The following is a 20,380-nucleotide window of genomic DNA, read 5'->3' as shown; positions in this document are numbered from 1 at the left end:
CATTTGTATTTCACTAATAGTGAAATAACTTAACATCTGTGTTGTAAAGTTTTTATTTTTTGCATGCGCACTGGGCACATGTCAACAACCTGCATCTTCTCCTGCATCAAAACTCATCCAGCCAGCCCAACTATGTTTTTTTAGAGTGCTGAAAGGGAGGAGGGGAGAGAAAAAATAATGGTGATAACTGCCAAATATATTTCCGACTTTTCTTCTACAGATATTTCTGATCTGTGTGAATTCACTCACTGCATGCAGGCCTCATGATCCATAGCATGTAAATGTCAATGATCACACTACAAGTCTGAACTGAATTAACCTTAAAAAAGAAACATGGAATGGCAAAGACAGATTTCCATTCAAACCCACAGTCCTTTGATTAATCAAAAAAAAAAGGTATTTCCATTGATGACTATTATCTTTAAAGATAAATAGGTAACTCATTTTTTTCAGTATTTCAGGCTACATAAACATATAACTTGTAAGGATTTGCAAAAGTGTCCTCCGCAATAGCTATAATACTAATTGTATTTAAAGATGATAAAAATCCACAGACTAAAAACCAAATTGATTTTATGCAGATGGAAGAATGAGCTTTAAGTTTCTGAAATGCTAAGTTTTAGACAGGATTTTCAAAAGAAGCCTCCAAGAGGTAACAAATTTAGACAATGTATATCCATTTAGCAGAGCACATAGAAAGTGCAAAACTACTTTGGGCATCAGACCAGGTGGCAAGAATAGACCTCTTTCTACACAGGAGAGACACGTATAATAAACATGCAGTGTACTCCTGTTTTCTGACGCCTTTCAAATTGTAAAGCATCTTTAGAGTTCTCGGTTTTCATGCCTGTTCATCTAAACCCAAACAACTAAAAAGCATTAAAAATATAGACAGAACTTAAAAAAATTCTGAGGGTACTTCATCTCAAAAACATCATGATGCTTCATCTTGTCTTGGCACAGAAAAAATGCCAGCAAGTCTATCACTACACTTAAACCACTTTTCTTCATTTGCTAAGTCGTGGTCTCTAAATGTGGTAAACCGGGCACTAAAGCTCAACATCAGCTAAGCCTGTCAGGCATCTTTTGTTCCTATATTTATCTATGGGGGACAGAAAATGTTTTAACTAGTTGGTAAAACCTGCAAAAAAAGCTGTTTCCTTCACTGAACTTGCCTGCTTTCTGTAAATGGTCAGAAATAACAGCCACCTGGGATCTTGCTTGTTACACTACTGTAAACATGAATAAACTGCAGAGAGCAAGGGTGTTTACAGGTTTTTTTCCCTTCAAAAATCACTGCCTATTTTATTTAATAAAAATCTGGTGAACAAGTATAAGCTGAATGCATGTTTCGTGAACTTTGAAAAGAGACACTTTCAAAAATATATGAATTTCCCAGAAACAAAAAACCAGAACTGTTAAATATTAGAAGTGGGAAAATTATCACCCCAGTAACCTGATCTTTTTGTTTCCCATTATAGGACAAAATAATGCCACCTGAAATTCATTAACAAATATGAACACATGCAATGGTTTCATTTATTTCATATAAACAACTTTTTTTTTTCTCAATGGGTATGATTCAGAAACTAAAATAGTTTGTGCAGATCACCATGTTCAAGACAACAGTCCAACAACTTATTACAGTGGTAGAGATTCTCGTCAAATCTGAAATTAATATTTTGAGTGCCAAGTCTTTAATGCACAGTTGCTTTTGTTAGCCGAGTATTATCTAATTTTAAGCTACAGAAATCATGCCCATTTCAGTTTTTAAACAAAAGATGGCAGTTTTACCCAGGATACTTGTTTTTCCCCTTACAAGCAGTGCTCAAACCAAGAAATTCTGAGTGGGCAGTGTAACAGAAGAGAGATGTTTGTCTCAAGTAGCAACTACACAGTCTCAGAAACTGTTATATTCTTCTTTCTCATACACATTTTTGACAAACTAAGAAATTTGTTTCCATTAACATTTCAAGAACATTTTCAAGCTTTTCCGCCAAACATTTTCATTTTCAGGTAACAATAGGCAGAAGAGTATTTAATTCTTCTAACATTTGGGTCATAAAAACGTTATTTTGTACTAAGAACTGGAAACTCTAGCTGCATTGCGTAATTTTCCAATGTTCTATCCTACTACATGTTGCCAGTATTTTATAACAAGGCTTAAACGTTTTCGGAAGGAGAATAGGGTGATAATTTAACAGTCTTCCAAAGTGATAGGGGGAAGCTAAAGGAAGTACTGGTCAGGAATGTGGAAGTCAATGGCAGCCCTAGCTGTAAGAGATGGTGTATCTTAAGATCCTGAGAAAAGCAATCAAGACCAACAGCAAAACTGCAGCCCTAGACTTGAGGAAACATTTCTGCTTGTTCGGAAAGCTAGTTGGTGTGACCCCTTTGAGAGGGCCACTCTGAAAAACAAGGGAGCTCTGGAGAACTGGTTGATATTCAAGGTGAACCTCATCTAAGTACAAGAATGGTCCAGCATTTTGACATTCCACAGGTGTGGGAGAAACCACGACAGATGAACAAAGTCCTCCTAACTGAGCTCCAGGACAAAAGCAGCAACTAACAGAAAGAATACAGAAACATTGCTTGAGGGCACGTACACAGAATTAGTAAACCAAAAATCATTTGGAATTGCACCTGGCAAGGGATGTGAAGGGCCAAGAAAGGCTTCCATAGATATAAAAGAGGAAACTGAGGGAACTGAATACTCCCATGCATTCTGCACTTACAGGCCTGCGCTCATGTTCGGGTTCCCCACAGACAAACCCGAGAACCCGAGTGCAGTAGTAGGAACAGAAAGCTACGGTGGGGATCTTACTGCTATCTTCATCCACTTAAAACGAGGGTGTACGGAAGATGAGGGCAGACTGATTGTCCTTCAGGCTGCACAAGACAAGGACAAGAGGATACAGACAGGTTTCCACGTGGGAAATCGAGATATTAGAAAAAAAAAAAAATCACAGTGAAAGCAGTCAAACACTGGAAAAGGGTGTCCAGAGGCTGTGTAATATCCATGGAGATAATCAAGACTCAGCTAAACAAGACCTTGGACAACTTCACCCACCTTTGAAGGTAGCCCTGTTCGGAGATGGGCATTTGAGCAGATGACCTCCAGTGGTCCGTTCCGAAATAATTTTTTCTGTGATTCCATAATGTGTACCCACAAGAACACATTACTTTTGGCACATCCTTTTTCAACTTACTAATTTTGCTTTCCAACATATGTGTCTGTTAAATAATGAACCTTTCAAAATAAATGATGATTCAAATTAACTTCGATACTACTGATTTCTAAAACCTCTTACTGTGCTACCACAGCATCCTCTCCCCCTTCATCACTGGGATCTCTGCTCCTGTTTCACCTCTCTTTCTCCCTGATGCATCAATATAGAACTCTAGGAATGAAAATGTGTAAGTAAATTAAAGAATAAATAACAGCAAAAATGTGTGCATCAAGTCAGTAAGCATTACTAAATATACAGGAAGCAGACAGATGGAATTAAAATGCAATACATACATAGTCAGTGTACAGAGGACTGCTGTAATTTAAAGACCTTATGCATGCTTAACTTATCTAAGAATAAAGACTATAGCCAATTCCTATAAAAACATCAGTGTTAATATATTTACAAATAAATATATATGTATGTAATGTGTGTGTACATACAAAGAACCAACAATGAAATGTAGACCACAAAAAAAGCTGATGTGCAAGATAAAGCAATTTTAAAGTCAATTTTGTGGAACTCTCAGGTAAGCAGCTCACGAAATCTAGTTATCTACAAAAAAAGATCCTGAAAGACAGTTGCGCAAAGACCACGTGTTCAGAGATTCTCCCATCAGTGGATACATGGCATGTGCTGAACCAGGACAAATCCAAGAAAACTCAAAGAGCCAATCATTCTTTCTGTGCATCAGTAAATAAGATAACTTTATCAGAGTGGTAATCAACATTTTAGCAGTACTTAATACTTTGTTACATACAGTTCAAGACACTCAAGAAAGAGAGACATTAAAATGCCATAGAAAATCTAGTCAAGAGGTGCCCTGTGACTAAACTTCAGTTTGTGAATGGTGAAAGTGAGAAACCATTGCATTTAAAAACAAAGTGTCTGCAGTTCTACGAAATGTGCTATTACACCTGCTGTGTGTTAAATTTGTTCACGTGTTACTTTTTATAGCCAGTTTCAAACTGAGGAACTTAATCTTGCTTTAGATAAGTTAAATGAATTCATTACTATCAAATCCTAGACATATTTATGCATTTTGTCATAACAGTAATTTACATGTCTTCTCAAGGAGAGAACTTGTAGAACTCTGAATATAAAAATACGGTTGGTTATATTGTCTGAAAGCTTAAAAACTTGCCTAATTCAAATCATTCCTTAATTCTACAGTAGCTTGTTAAAATCAAACTGCTGCTTTCTCTGCACTAAATACACTTAAAATTAGGTCCAGTTCTTCCCTGCATCACAGCTACATGCATCACCTTGCCCTCAGTACATTAGAGACATCTAAATTGAAAAGAGTTTTAAGTTAAACCACTAGAAGATCAACACACGCACACACACACAAGATCAACAGCACCAGGTTACATCCTGTAACATCCCTTCTGCACAAAAACCAGGAGGTAATTTATGTAGGACTCTGAAACCACACATTTTTCATAGAAGGAGATTCATTACCACTCAGGGTATTTTCCACTGCAAAGGTGAAATTTATAATGGAGCCAGGTCAGTTACATTCTAAGCACTTTACAAAGTAAATTCAAAACAGGTTACCTTTAATTAAAATATAACGAGTAATTCCTCACTGTCTTCATCTGAGCAGGAGAAAAAATTAAACAGGAAAAGAGAAAGGGAAGATGATCTATACAACCTATTAGATGGAAAGCAGGCTTCACTACAGCTGTACTCTCTTTCGACTAACACTAAATTCATCAGTGTTTTCATAATATAAAGTCAAAAGCAAGCTGCTTTCAACGAAAGCTTTAACCAACAGGCTACCCGTCTGCCCTTAGTTGCACAGGAAGCCTAAAATACTTGCATTGTGTTGATTGCATACCCAAGGGGATGTGTTTAGGTTAAGCCCTCTTCAAATGAAGTTTCCTACAAAATCTCAGGTACTTGGAGATCACATACAGGCCACAATGAAATGCCAAAGGAACAGTCTAATCAAGATATCAGCACTGTCTTCTTCTGGCTGTTCAGTTATACTTACTTGGTCCTTCATGGCTGTGGTTTTGTGGGTTTTTTGGTTGGTTAGTTGGGGTTTTTTGGCAGGTTTTTTTGTTGGTTTTGTTGGGGTAGGGGGAGGTGTTTGTTTGGTTTTGTTTGTTATGAGTTGGTTGGGGGTTTTTTATTCCTCCACATGACTACTATATAAATACTTTATGCCAGGACTGGTTTGCTCTGTGTTGAGTCATATGCCAGTGAGCACCTCTGGGTTCAATAACAGGCATATCTGACAGGCATGTTCCCAATTATATGATAGAGCATGCAGTTAAGAACTGGGCTGCATAATGACTGCATTCCAATTATAACTAAGCCATCAAATTCAAGAAGACTTCCTGGTAAAAATTAAAAAGACATTTTCACTTAAAATGTATTCTTCCTATCCTTTGCTAGCATAGCAGCTCAGTTAACAACATGCACATCAACTGCTCTGACTTCTGTTTATACAGTAAAGAACAGGCAGCGGTATGCATGAGAATTGAACTAAGAAAGGGGCTCAAACAGCCACAACTTATTAGCTACACAACATTTTCTTCCAAGTATAATCGCCTGAGCTCACACACAGTTATGCATTCATGAGACTTCAGTCAGTTACTGGGAAGACATCCGAGTTGCAAGCATGATACCACAGCTAAACAAAATAGAATTACTAGCAGCCTGAGAATTTCACAAAGCAGTCAGTTAAATGCATAAGGTAATAAGACTAGGTTTATGACCAAAAAAATTATCTGTTACAGGATAATAAGCTAATGAGATGACTCTTGAACGAAGTATCAAAATTGGGGCTACTTCTTGATCCAATGGTGCACACAACTTCCAGCTACTTTCTCTGACATTGTCGGAAAATACCACCCACCGATGTCAATATATCTGCACATTACAACTCCTCACACCCTAAAAAAAACCCTGCCATCACCATCTTCCATCTTTCTTGGCACTGAGAGAAAATAGCAGAAAGGTCATGGAAAGCAAACTTCACTGGCATTCTTACAGGTGGCTCCTCCAGATTAAAGCTGAAGAGCAGCTGAGCGGTGGCACGTAGGATCTTCCAGTGCCTTTGCAGAACAGAACACTTCGGTTCCCATGCCTCTGAAGCCAACATTTTTCAGAAGTATGCAGTCACTTAAATTAAAAACAAAATAATACCTTGTGTTTACTGCTTATATACGACAAACTGAAAATCAGAAGAAACACGGGATAGTTGAACTGTGTGGGAAAGACAGAGTTAAGAAATATCCTCTTGTTTTTTGTAAGATATGCAGCTATTACAGAGAACTCAAAAGAAAAAAAAAAATCCTGAAGGCTCAACTAAGTAGTTCTACATTCAAGCAAGCTTAAAATGATTTGCCAAATATATGGTCAAAAGGAAGAAGCTACAGTCAAAATCTGTCTTTTTTTATGTCATAACCTATTTTCCAAAGGTATTAAGAAAAAATAATCTTTAATATGAACTCGCAGGCATTCAACCAAGATTCAGCAAATTCTAAACCCACACACTTGATTTGTCATCTATTTAGCTGCTAAATCTGACTCTGAAAGAGTGATGTGTTACCTTACTATTATTTTTTAAAAGATTTCTCTTGGGATTGTACAGCAAAGGAATGAGTATGTAGCCTATCTTACACAGGAAGAAGAGATTTTTATCCTTAAAAACAGGAGGTTCGCCCACATGATCACCTGGGACAAACTTGGCCAGTGCAGGCAGGCTAGGAGGTTATAGGAGCCTGGGAATGTTTAACATCAAGAAAGTAATTACAGCCCAGCAAGATCAGAAGGAATTACACAGGAAATGTGAACAGTAACCCTTTCATGCCAAAAAAAATCATGAAAAAGTGAGCACTTGGCTGCCAAACTGTGAGGCTGTACAAACCAATTGCAAAATGCAGGAATGGAAAAAACACTATATTACTAAGCTATAAATTCCCAACAATGTGATAAAGCTATACTTCCAAGAAAAGAACAAAACCTCTGGTCTTTCTTCTTGCCATGTATATGCAGTATAATTAAAGCCCAGAAGAAACATGAAAACATTTCAGACACCATGTAAGAAAGGTCAGTTGTCTCTTCTGAATTTCTTCTTTTAATTTTATGCTGACCAAACAGCCTCCTCCCTAGAAGGTGGTCAAACATCTTGTTCTTATTTAGTCATGGGAAACTTCCTTCCAAAACAAATAGCACACTATCCAAGCAAGAATGCTAACTCTCTCAGTTATCTATTCCGTAAAAACAAATCTCCCAAATTCTGAAATAAACCCCATAGCTCAACAGAATGCACTCAAGCTACCCTATGTATCTGTTGGTGAAACAATTTCTGTCCTCTAGGAGTAAGGGGAAACTTAGGTAATCTGAGTGTAGTTCAATCTAGTTACAAAGCATTCAAGTGCATTTTGCAAAGTGAACAGTGACCACACATGCACATTCTTCACACAGACCTGAGAACCATTTTAATGAAGGAAGAGACTCTATTTTAAGCTCCCAACTAAGGAAAAATGTATTCCTTTATATCTACCAACAGAAAATGCTGCAAAGTATTAGCACATAATCCTGATCAGACAAGAGATGAGCAATAAAGTAACAAAATACCGGTGTTTTTATTACTTTGTTGATTAAAACTATGAATATATTCTCATCATGGTAAACAAAAATAATAAGCTCTCCTGAAATGAGTATTAGTGTAAATCTGATCTACTCGAAAATGAGATATAAAGATACTTTTACAATTAAAAAATTCAAGAAATCATCTTATTTAAACAACACGCTTCTTTAGTTGTTCTTAAAATTACACATCAGAAAAACGTCATCACACATTGCATTACTGTACTTTAGCTTCTTTTCTTCCACCTTGTCACTCAAGTGCTCCTCTTTACCTGCCTTTACTACCAGCTCTTCCTTTTCTCAGCTGTTCCGTTGGATTCTATTTTGTTTCCCTTTCTCTGCCTTCACACCTACGGCGGCCCTTTGCCATCACTAACGCCGTCTGCACGACCAGCTCCTGCATGACTGAATTCTACTCAGCTACTCACTGAGCAGAGCGGAATTGTTAAATAAATAAAACAGGAAGAGAAGAAAATTAAATACTAAAGCAACACATGAGAATTTCAAGCATGGGCATGCAAATAGGGCGATACGGTGCAGTAAAGAAGTAACAGTCAAGAAGGCAAAAAAGCCATTGCTGACATTATGGCCTGCACAAATAACTGTAACTCCTACTCTTCAGGAGATAAAACAGAAATACAAAACAATTATATTTTCTCTTATTATACTGAGATGGAAGCTGAAAACACCATGACCTCATTCTGGAGACAAAGGGAAAGTTTCATTTTCCCCTGTACTTAACTTAATCCCACTTCTAAGTGTTGGTGATTTGCAAAAACAAACTGAATTAACTCTTCCAGTCGATTCACGTTCTTCTGAGATTAAAGTCACTTTTCCTAAATTTGTCTGTCTCTACAGCAGACTAAATATCCAGCAGTACAGTATCCACACAAGATGTCATCCAAAAACCTGCAACAGTAGACGAGCCATTACATTTTTGAAGCCTATAAACTTGATACAAAGCTATTCACAGCACACAACATTGTTTACATGTCGGTCAGAAAAATATTGCTGTATTGTTGCAAGATTTTCTGTCTTCAAAGGACTACTATATGTAAAAATACTTCCAGTCGTACTGCTATTGCTGTTTCAGTGAACTATGGCAGTTCCAATGTGCATAAAACCCCAGCCTTTCTTCCAGCAAGATAAACTGACCAGTCTGAAGCTCTGTCAGAAGCCAGGAGCTAACTCAAGTTACCACGCAAGCCAATTGATGGCAACAGCACTGGGAAGTGTTTCCTGCATCTCCTCAGTGCAGGCAACACCTCGGAACACGAGCATTCCTTCCAGTACATACATTTGTAACCCATCCATCTGCTGGGCCCTGAAGCAGCACTGTGGCTCACAACAGCGTGCACCACTAAGATAAGATTCCCTTGCAAATCAACAAAATTTTCCACCTGACCACATATACTCTTTACAGAACCTCTTTAGAATTTATAATCTAAAAACTAGTCACGTACCAGTACCAGTAAAGTTTTTTAATGGAGAGGTTATCAGCATTAATTTTATTTCCAGAAAGAAATACAATTAATTTTAAAAACCTGTAAGTAAAGAATATCATATTCTGGGCCTGTGAACCCAATTTATAATGAAAAAGTGAATTCCAAAGATACTAGTTTTGAAAATTATTAAGCCTCTAAATACCAGTACTTGCAATGCAACTATGTTTCAACAGAAATTTAAAATTTCCTATTTTGGGGGTGTCTACAGTCCATCAACTTAACACATGTGTTAATATTCCCACCCAGTCTCTTCCTAACTGCAAGTATGTATGCTGGATATTTTCTCCTTCCCAATATAAAGCAGCTTTCTAAACACAATTGCCAAAGACTGAATTACCAGATAATTACGCTATTCACAGACGAGTACTGGAGAGAGAGGCTGCTAAAGAAACCCCAAAACTCTTCTATGTAAATATCCCCCAAGAACACATGCATGGTTTTTCTGTGCCGACCAGTAATAACCTATAGAAACTGTTGAAGTTCATTAACTTTTAATTATTAATAAACATTTTGGAAATGGTCTTTCTAGTGTTTCATTTATGAAATGTTATAAAGTGACAATTCAAGTAAACTGTTTTCATTAGTGAACAGCGCACACTTCAAAACATAATTCCAGTTAGACTAAAAAAGGCTTATACTGTCCAAGATTATTTTTTCTCCCACCACCAAAATCTCTCAGGGCTAAACAAGACCTGAGATACTTGGCCTGTACTACTTCCCTGATAAGACAGGGCAATTCCAATAGTATACACGTACAGTCCGTTATCCAAATGATGATTTTTTTTTTTGTTTTCTAGGGGCAACGTGCTTTTCAAATTATTAGATATCGCTATCAAGCTATTATTCTGTTTCCTTGGCTTGCATTTTTGATGGTGCAATTAAAGCTCATTACTCCACGACTGCTATAATCAACATTTTCTAGTTCTTAATTTTTTATGCTTTTTTTCCTTAAATAAACACCTTCCTGAAACAGAAAGAGATATATGCAGAATAAAGCACTTCTACAGTCAGGAGTTTCCATGAACTTAGTTAGCAGTATTAGGAACTTTTCTGCTTCTCAAAAGTTGATCATCTAAATCTTTCAAAGACATCTGCATTTCTGTAAGTGCAGTTTGATTTTAAAAATCAAAAGAAAAATAAAGAGTTTGCTCTACTTTAATCTTGAACATGAAAATAAGCTTGTCTTAAAATCATAAAAAATAAACCCACTTTCCACTGAACATCAATATTATATACAAAGTGTTTCAAGATTTTGATACAAAAACACCTTCAAAAAGTTTCAAAACTTTTACAGTTAATTAGATTAATTACACCTTAATAAAGTCTTAAACCAGCTCTCCTTGCAATACACAGCTATCCTCACAACATGCTAGTACATAAATGTAGGTTTAATACTCGCATGAAATCATGAAAAAGTAAATAAAATGGGTATGATCCCTGCAGATCTTGATCTACTCTAAATGGAATATACGGTTTCATGCTTCTTTTAAAATGAAATCTTACCATGTAAAAGAAACCTTACAAATACGATTAAATGATCTAGAATAAAGTTTTTAAATGCAGAATCCATAATTTATCCGGTTTTCTAACATTATTAATAAGGTTACAAATTCTTTCAGATACTGCAGTAAACAAAGGAAGGTGACAGGCAGGTGGAAAATACCTGGAAGAAATCAAGTACAGGAGAGACATAAATGATGCTAATCAAACACACCAAACTCTTCCAATTTCAGCATCTCACCTTAAGCAAAAGAACATGCCCTAAACAGGTCAGAAGCGCAAAATCCTGCACTGGACTGGACTTCCTCACTGTCTGAATAACCCTCACAGCAGCTGCCAATCAAACCTGCCTTTCTTTGCATTTAGGAAATCAAAAAGGCTTCGCTCAATCCTCTTGCATCAGCTCTGACCACAATTATTTCCAGACTTGCCACTTGCAAGTGCTGAAATGAGCCACCTAACCAGGCAACTCCACATGCCACAGAGAACAGACAAGCTGGTTTGTCCTGTTTTCTTTCAGCTGTGCAACTACATTGCTCATCAGCAAAAAAAAAAGAGAAGATTTGTTCTCAAATCTGAACAGCATATTCCAATCATAACTTTGTAAACCCTGAAGAGAACTGAGAACATACATTATATACCTTACACATACGATGCTTCTGACAACTTACCCCGCTATGCTGTTTTTTTTAAAAAAGTCAGACTCATTACATTCTGAATAAGTGAACAATAAGATACATTTCTTCTATTTCAATTCCCGTCTCTCCAGAAAATGATAAGAGCTACTACAATCACCATTAGAATATGAAGGAGGCAACGTGGTTTTCTAAAACACTAACACAAGACTAAAGAGCATCACCTCAAGAAAAATCAGAATATTTATTACTATCCTCCCCTCCAGATTCTTAATAACTCTTTTTCATCGCAGGAAAAAAAAAAGCTCCTCAGGCTCCACGAAACATTAAATACACCATGACATAAGAGAGATTTGCCACAACTTTCAAGTATAGCAACCCGCAATCAAAATTACTGCAAATTACATCAATTTATGTTTTTCTAATTTGTAAACTACACTGTGGCAATATATAGTCTTGAATTACAGGTAGATGTTGAGTGAAAAAAAAAATGTGAGAAAGATAAATAATCATTCTACTAGCAAATTACACAAGGTGTTTTCAGAAATTGATCCTTCATCAAGACGAAGATAAAATACTTCCAGCCTTTACAAAAAAAAAAAAAAAAGCAACCACTAACTTCTGCTCATTACAGAAGTGAAAAGAAATAAACCAAAGCAACAAACTTCTCCAGGGTCCCACATACATCTGGCATCCACCTGCTTATGCAAAGACTGGCATGTAGTGGTGGCTTTTAAATGCATATTTTTGAAATAGCAACAATCCTCAAATAGCAAAGCTTACTATTTAGATGTTCCAACACTAAATAATGTTTAAAAGTTGACCATTATTTTAGGCTTATCATCCCTGACACAGTACTTCTTAGCTAGTGAAGTTTTCCTGCCTTGACAGGGGAATTCCATTTTTAAGAATCATACAGAGAAAATGTTTCGGTATAAATCATGGCTATTCTAAGCCAGAAAAATGTCCCGCAGGTCACTAAGCTACCATCTTTCAGGCAAGTTCTTCATAATTAAGGTATCAATTATAATTTCATGGACATATTTTATTTTATAAATAAAATCTGTTTCCACAATTTGAGCTGTGGGAAAGAATGCCTGTGTCAATGCAGCAACCCTTGCAGCACAGCAAGTTTTGAACTGAATGCCAATTCTAAATGTTATAATATGGATTCTAACAAGTAAAAAATAGGAGGAAGATTTCCCCCTCATCCTCCAAATTCCCACAAGCAGCCTGAATCTTTTTATTCCTGTCACGGCACCTCCCTGACATCTGCTCTTTGCTGCTCTAGAGCCAAATACAACAAATTTTAGTCAATCTGTTGCTAAACACACCAAAAGTAAAAACTGCAGCCTCCATTAAATGGAGTGAAAAGGACATTTCGGTGGGAACGGGCAAAAGCTCATTCTGTAGCCTTTTCCTGCTGAACACTGCTTTTGATGCTTTTATCACAGAGTTTTGTATTTGAGTTTGATAGAGACTGAAAGCAAACAGTTTCTAGGACCTGAACCATGCCAAGAGGAAAGGCTGGCAGAGCGACAAGCATGCTCATTCAATTAACATACACCCGCTGCTATTTTTTATGACTTTTTACATACTTGCTGGAAGTTGGCTGGGTGACACAGAAGGCCAGCGTTAGCTCATCTCACTCTCTCTAAATATTCCATCGCTCTAGGTACAGAACGAACTCGTGTACTGACTTGGATTAATTGCTGCAGGAACACCTACTCAATGCATGAGGCCAAGAAACAGAAAAAACGAAGCCGAACAGAACAGGCTCTCACAAGGGGCAAGTCACAAAAACAACTGCCCTACATAATTTCTCTCTAAGATGACGAGGAACCCAATGTTATTCCCCAAAACTTCTTTCTCAATGCCCTCACTTAGAAGAAAAACAAAGTTCATCAGCGGATACTACCAAGAGAACTAGACATAGTACCCAGCAGATGTTTCACCTGGATATGACCTAATACAGGGACAGAGAGCAGACAAATTAGCGAGACACTATAACCACTTCTCCTGTAAACAAACTAGGGACAAATTTAATTCCCTTCTTCCCACCATCAATATATAGTTTTTAGATGAGCTTTAGAAAAAATCATGATGGAAAAAAATAATCTTATAAATGACAAAAGCTGAGGAGTTAATATTCTTTCAGGGAAAAAAGGTAACCTGATCCTTTGCAAATATTCTTGCACTCTAAATTATCCAATTTCTACTACAATTCTCCTAAATTAAAATTACTCCTAGACTGCAGAGCTCACTGTCTTAACCATTTATTAACAAATATATCCTTTCTCAAGTTTCCTTTCTCAATTTGCCACCCTAATTTCACAGAATGTCCCCTTACTCTTATAGCATGAACCAACAGAACAAAAGCTTTCGAATTACTTTTCTCAACCCATTCATCATTCTGTGTACTTGTGTTATACTTCATCATATTCATTGCCTTTCAAAGGCTAAACAATCTAACTTTTTTTTTTCCAATTTCTCTTTATACAAGCAAATTTCCATCCCTGTAGATTATGCTCTCACCCTTTTGTCCACATCTCCTCTTCTCTACATCTTCCTTTTTAGAGGCGGCAGCCAGCACTGCATACACTGTGATGGCATGCTATATATGACAGTAAGATATTGATTTTAACCATGGCAATTTATACCCCATGCTCTTCTCCATCACACTTTGTTTACTCTGATTGCAAGTGCAAACACTGATATCAGAAGCCAACGGAGCTCTCAGAAGCAAGATTCTTAACACACAGCCCCTGACCTGGAATACGTGACACAATGAACATGTGAACTTATTTTGGGCCAGGTAGTCGTTGCTTTTTTGTCCTTCGGCGTAATTTCTTCCTTGTATCTCACCCATTACAGTCCACAAATCTTTGTCATATGCTCATCAGAGTATCTTCCCAGCAAGAAAATCACTGGTTTACAACATGACTACAGACTAAGCAAAGGTAACTGCCCTAAACTGCAGATATGTGGACTCTTTACCTTTAGGCCTTCAATGAGGCACCAAGTATGCTTCGGTGTAAGAACAAGTCTGTAATGTAATGCAGCAGACCTGCCCTTTCAAAAATTGAAACTTTAATAGAAAACATAATACATATGTATATATGGAAGACACTTATGCTACAAGAACTATAGAAAACATATGACATCCCTGAATTAACTTACTGAAATACCCTAAAATACAACAGATACTATATTGACCCTTAAAGGGTACATATCCAGCCAAAACTAAACAAAAGCTTCCAAGAAAAAGGTGCATTTGAAGATCTGAAACCACAACTGTCATTACTTTTTTCTCTGGAAGCTAAAAAACCAAGAGAATCAAAAGTCTAAGGTTTTTTTTTATTTTTCTCAATCATGAACAGTATTGTAAAGTTTGCTTAATATTGCCATTTAGACAAAAACATAATAGAGCGATTGACTCAGCTCTCTGTTCTTAAACACTTTCCTAAAAGAACAAACTATTTGTGAAAATAACAAAAACCAGCTGAAGGCATTTGGGTGGTCTCAATTTCAGTCCTGTAATACAGAACAGTCCCTTCTTTCTAATCCAATACCAATTCGCTTTCCTTCTTCAGTAAAGCCTCAAAATCTGTTGATGACAAAAGCTATAAAAACCCCTGAGCATCCGTATTATTAATCTAGGACATTTTACTAGTAAGACTGAAAACTTAAAAGTGCTTGATTCATCATACACAGAGCATGCTTATGTATGCAGCAGAACTATGCAGGTTTTTATAGACCGATCCCTTTTGATTTCCTAACAGTATCTTGGGGGTTCATACACTTTGACTTTTAGGACAGTGCATATCATTAGCAGTGACTGATGTTGCACTGCATGCCAATACTTAAACTTCACTGCCTTGCTTCCCCAAAATTATTGATCTACCCTGTTTCTTCCACACCTGTTCTGTTTTGATGGAGCTGAACAAGAGCAAGAACTGCCACAAGCTCCTGTCTTGGTGTCTGCAGCCCTACTTCATTGAAACAGCAGCCTGACACAAATCCGAGATTACAGGCACTCACAGACTGGAACCTCACTTAGGGAGGCTACTCAGTCAAGGATGGCTAAAAAAAAAATTAAAATTAAGTTTTGTATCGTTACCATTTCAAATCAGTTACACACAGGAGATGGCAGTGTGCTCAGAACTATACAAATCAGTAACAGGAACATCCCTATTTTCTACGGTTCATCCAAAAGAACCACAAACACACACATAATAAAAATGAAGTGGCAAAGAAGCCTGGGTACAACAGAAATCACACTGGCCTAAGCTGTAATTTGCTGCTACGCATCATTTTCAGAATGTTGTCCCTAGGGAAAAGTCCTCAGAAGAGAAGAGTCCATTGCAATTGTCCCTTGCGATGGATAAATAATGCACCAAAAAGAGGACACGCCTTTAAGGGTTTGGTTTGGTTTCTGCTTTTGTAAAACCATTAAGTACTTCTGACAGCCATTTCAACCTTCAGTTAATTTATGCACTTTCATATCCTTAATACACAGTACAGTTCTACCACAGATTTATGGTGCTTTGATTACATTTTTGATATTAATTAGGATGAATCAGATTAAGATGTATTGCTCCGCAAACTGTGATAACATTTCCTACAACATCTAATTACACTATAAATACCCATTAAATCAGTCCTTTGAAAAAATAATGCTCGAATACTACTTACACTAGGTTTAATCAGCTTATTAAGGACAAACCAATACCTACAAATATAGTACTATAATAAGCCAAAGACATACTTAATCAGCAGATATCACATGAAGAACAGGATAGTTTCTACAGCTCTTCTGTGTGTTTTCATGAAGGGTGACAAGACCAATAGTAACACGGAGCAAATATAACACCAAGAAGACAGTCTTCTCCAAATGTCATTTTAAGCTTACAGTAAGAACCTCTTTGTTACACTAGCAAGAAAAAGCATGGAATCAAAAACTTATCACTTTTTCTTAACAAGATTTAGAAAAAAAAATCATGAAGCATCTACATCATACATATTCTTTGTAATCAATTACATTGTGAGGAAGTTTGCATTTCATTCAACTATGATAACAATAAGATGCAAATCCACTTCATGAGAAAGTGCTCAACTATTATTCAAGCATTGCTGTTCTCTTATTTACCAATGTTATTCTTGTAAAAATATATGTTCATGATTTTGATTTAAAAAAAAAATCTTTTTCAGTAAAAACATGTTCTGGATCCTTAAGTGAATTATGATGATAAACATGAAGCATTAAGTCTAAGCAAATAAGGACAAAATCTTAACTTGACCACAGATTAGGATGAGCATCAAAACATCTTTTACTGATGTTGAATCACTATTATCTTTTATGGAAATTCTGAAAACAATTAGTTTCATTGGAGTACACTGCCATTGGAGTACAACCTCAATGACATTAAATAATTTTAAAATAACAAACAAACAAACAAACAGCAACTCAGAAACAAAAACTGTCTACGTATGAAGTACAGAGATGGCAACTGAATTTTTTTATTCCGTGATCACATTTAACCAGGACACTGAAAACACGATTCCAAAACACTTTGTGGTATTTTCTCAGTCTAGTTTTACAAAAGAAAAAGCATATAAATCTTAGGGAAAGGACACACTAAAAAACTCTCATTCAAGGATGCAAAATTAAAATGCATCAGCTACCTAAGGCTGTCTGCATCTCCTCATGGAACCTGTGCGGAACACATAGCAGTTTACCATAATCGAAAGCAGGGAGGCTACCTATATCTGCCACTGGAAAGAACCCTAGCTTACCGTATGTCATTTCTTTTTGTTCAGACCAACATAGAATCAAAAACTAAAATATTGTGCAAGGATCTTAACCATATTCTTTTAACATACCCACCTTATACATCCTGCTGCTGCTACAGCAAATAAAATATTTCATCCATCTTAATTCCTGTTTCAAGGAAAATTAAAAACAGAAAGTCTCAATATCCCAGGAAATGTATTTAGCAAAGGACAGAAAATCATATTAAATAAAAGAGACATACATTTTAGAAAGTGGTCAATAAACAAGAACTCTACTAAAACATGTTTACCTCAATGCGACAGCATCTCCTCTGAAGTTTACTATATATTAACAGTACTTCAAGATTAGAAATTGCAATAGTAAATATTTGAATAAATATTGCTAAAATAACTGGTAAAGTTCACACATTCCTGATTTGACCACATACTTATAAAACTCTGTAAGTTTCTATAACTGTAACTGGAGTAAAATTTTCAGCCAACTTCAGATCAAAGTTGTACCTTGACCATTTCACTTTGACCTGACGTTTACCCCATTATAGGCAAATAAATACATGAAACCATCACCAGTTTCATATAAACATTTAAAACATTAAACCACTTCCATAAATAACATATTACCTCTGCACATGAACATCCTCAAAACAACCCAAGTCACAGATGAAGAACAATCCTTCTGTCTAATGCAGCGTAATCATTGAACCTGTACATCAGAAACATATATTAATATGTATGAAAATCACGACATTTACCTAGAGTTTCACGTAAGTCAGAAATACCTCATCATATGTTGGCCCTGTCATGGCTAGTTCTGATATTCTCACAAATGAGATGTAGAGGATACATAGGAAACTAGCTTTTCCTTCATGAATGCTTTGAAAATATGTAGGTACAAAATTTTAGCTACCCCAAAATCTTACTCTCACAGCCTGCCCAAAAGTTAAAAATCATTTGAACCATAACATAGTGCTAGTTCTCCAGTTAACATTACCCAAGAATATTTTTAATTAAACACTAAGAACGTCATGTCAGATCATCACAAAAAATATTTTAAACACATGCCATAACTGTCATAAGCTTTTTTCCTTCCTTTTCCTTTCTGATTTTTGACAAAGTTTGAAAAAATCCTGTTCTTCTAACTACTGAAGCAGAAAAAATATGCACTAATCCCTGAAATATGTATTTTGCTTTGCATAAAAATAACATTTTTTTAAAAAATTAACTTAAACTAGTACTAAAAATAACTACCTACAATAAGGTTAGATTAAAAAAAATGAAAGCAGCAGCTCAGTGTTTTGGTTGCTGAATGGTCCTGTGAAGAAGGAAAAAAAAAAACACAAACAAAACAAATAAACAAACCAAAACCAACAACAAAACCTGCACACAAAAACTACTGTGATCCAATGGAGATGTGTATTTACCTTATGTTACCCTCCTCTTTCCTTTTTATTATGGAATAATAATATGAAGGACCATTTTAATGGCCTATTCCGGGTTCAAATAAATCAGTACAAGAAAATCCGACTATAATTTCTAAACTAAGCCAGCTGAACTACATAGCATTTAAGGACCTCAACAAGATACCTTTAACATGGAGAAAAAGAAAGAGAACAGAACACTAGACAGTACAAACAGAAGAGCAAAAGACTGCCAATAAAAGGTAAGATGTATAACAATTTTAATTCAGGTATGGAACCTGTTAAGTGTTTTAACAAAGCAGGACTTCTGGACACAACAAATTGAAACAAGCCGGTCTCTCAGAGTTTCAAATTCACCACACTGCAGACATCACTGTAGTCCCTACCAAACTCTCTTACACTGCTTTCGAACAGTTCCCTCCTTCTTTTCGCAATGCCAGCCACCTCAGATCACTTAGAACTTGGGATATATATTATTTATTTCATTATTACCAATACAAAAAGTTCTATAGAATTGATAAACCAGTAGGCCTCAGCACTAGTTATGCACAAACTCCATAGCCACTTATTGCATTCATTTCTGCAGCTACAGAAAACCCTTTGGTTCTCAGGCTCCTTCCAAGCCCCCAGGAGCCCAGCGGGCTGTACCTGGTATTTGTGCTTTTGCGGCAAGGTCTGTGCACCAGCGCTCGGGTCTCCGTGTCAAGCACAGGGCGCACGGCTCTGACTCAGCCGGCAGGGGATTCCGCGACCTGAACGCTGCCACATCTCAGCCAAACCGAGGGAATCCACTGCCCTCCCTCGCGAATCCAACACTTTACGGCCACGTGTACTAAGGAAAGTGGAAGTGAACTGTGTAAGTAACTTCCGCGACTCGCAGAACTCCTCCTGCGGATCTTTATTACGACATCACGTCTGGTAGCTGCGGTCAGCGACAACCGCCCGCTCCGCCTGCGTTCGCGGGGGCAGACGCCACGTCCAGCAGGAGGCCCGGGGCTGCCGTTCCCGGGGCGCTCGCCCAGGGCCCCGAGCGCTGCAGAGGCCCCGCGGGCTGCGCCCGGGCTCGGCGGCGGGAGGCGAGCGGGCCCCGGCGCCGGCTGAACGGCGGGCTCGGGACCCGCCTGCCCGCGACTGGGCGAGCCCAGCAGCGCGGAGCCCCGGCGGAACGGCCCGCACAAGGGCTCGCTGGGGGCCGGGAGGGCGCCCACCTCCGCGCGGCGCTGCCGCCGGCAGCCGCTGCCCCGCCACCTCCTCCTCCGTCCCGGCCGCTCAGCGGGCCGCCCCCAGCCCCCTCGCCCGGCTCCTCGGCCCGGGGCGGTGAAAGCGAGCGCAGCCGCGCCCTCCCGGCACCGCCCGCCCGGGCCGCGGCCCCACCGCCCGGGGGGAAGGGAACTTACGAGCGTGCCCCTCTGCGTGCCTGCGTCATGCCGCCGCGACGTCACGGCGACGGCGCGATGTGGTGTCACGCCCCTGGGGAAAGCCCCGCCCGCGCAGGCGCAGTGCGGTCGGGGCGCGGTGTTGGCGGGAAAGCCGCCGCGCTTGCGCTTCTGACCGCGTGCGGGGCTCGGCCGCGGTGCAGGGTCCGACGGGGCCTCCTCGGTGCTCCGAGTGCTGCGTTCCCTTCCCAGCTAGCCGCTGCTGTGGGGGAGCTGGGCCCCCAGGCGGCCCCAGAACAGACTGTCACCGTGCTGTGG

The 20,380-nt window shown here is 38.3% G+C and overlaps 1 protein-coding gene across 6 annotated transcripts in view; it reads right to left on the bottom strand.

Annotated features, from left to right (window-relative positions):
- Positions 1-20,127, bottom strand: part of ZNF438 (zinc finger protein 438) — a 54,764-nt gene extending 34,637 nt beyond the window's left edge. For 4 of the 6 annotated variants that reach the window (XM_065630040.1, XM_065630042.1, XM_065630046.1 and 1 more), the window contains exons 1-3: positions 19,335-19,632; positions 17,890-17,971; positions 17,363-17,416 (exon numbers count right to left, since the gene is read on the bottom strand). The gene's annotated coding sequence lies outside the window, so the exon portion shown is untranslated. Of the gene's footprint in view, positions 1-16,243; positions 16,409-17,362; positions 17,417-17,889; positions 17,972-19,334; positions 19,633-20,083 lie in introns of those variants that run through there. The other 2 variants (XM_065630045.1, XM_065630041.1) reach the window with 2 other exon arrangements.
- Between the last annotated feature and the right edge of the window lie 253 nt (positions 20,128-20,380).

The sequence above is a fragment of the Caloenas nicobarica genome, chromosome 2 (assembly GCF_036013445.1).
Source record: "Caloenas nicobarica isolate bCalNic1 chromosome 2, bCalNic1.hap1, whole genome shotgun sequence".
Classification (NCBI taxonomy): Eukaryota; Metazoa; Chordata; class Aves; order Columbiformes; family Columbidae; genus Caloenas; species Caloenas nicobarica.
This window is presented reverse-complemented; position numbering and strand designations above follow the sequence as displayed.